The following is a 715-nucleotide window of genomic DNA, read 5'->3' on the forward strand; positions in this document are numbered from 1 at the left end:
CATCAATGTTCTGGTTCTCTCGGCCGGCTCTAGTGTGGAGATGGGGCCTTAGACGGATGGAGTTTTATGACAATGTCCATTAAGATAAGCCAATCTGTTATAAACTTTCTAGAAAGCAATATGGCAACTGGTATTGAGAGCCTTTTAAAAGTCCATACCATTTGATCTAGTAACTCCTCTTTAAAAATTGTCAGAAGTTCAAACTCTTATTTATGCCTGATGGTTTACATGATGGTGTTATTCAAAATGGTAAAAAATAGAGACCACTTGCTAAAGGCTTCTGGGGCATGGCTCTCTGGAAAAAAAGAGAAAGAAATGGTAAAAAATGCAAACTTCAATGTTCAAGATATAAGGGAAAGAGATCGATGATGAGTCCCCAGAAAAACATTCCTTGGAAAATCTGAACAAAATGAGTGAAACTCATTACAGTCTCTCTCTCAACAAAAAAAAAGGGAAAGACTTTAACTTAATCATGGTGTACCCATATGTTGGCCTAGTATAGAGCCATTAAAAATGGTTTTCAAAGAATTTAACAGGTAATGGGAAATAGTCACAGTATGGTATAGTAAGTTCAAAGAATCATGACTCAGAAATGTATATGTAGCATTATTTCAATTTTTTAAAGTTATTACATTCAGACTCCTAACAAAATATAAAAAAATATATCGACTCTTTGGGTGTTTATGGCTGGTAATTTTTATTTTCTTCTTTGTAT

General features: G+C 34.0%; 1 pseudogene; it reads left to right on the plus strand.

Annotated features, from left to right (window-relative positions):
- The first annotated feature begins 359 nt into the window (after nt 1-359).
- Nucleotides 360-456, plus strand: LOC138381137 (small nucleolar RNA SNORD116; annotated as a pseudogene).
- Nucleotides 457-715: the final 259 nt, after the last annotated feature.

Source organism: Eulemur rufifrons, chromosome 2 (genome assembly GCF_041146395.1).
Source record: "Eulemur rufifrons isolate Redbay chromosome 2, OSU_ERuf_1, whole genome shotgun sequence".
Lineage (NCBI taxonomy): Eukaryota > Metazoa > Chordata > Mammalia > Primates > Lemuridae > Eulemur > Eulemur rufifrons.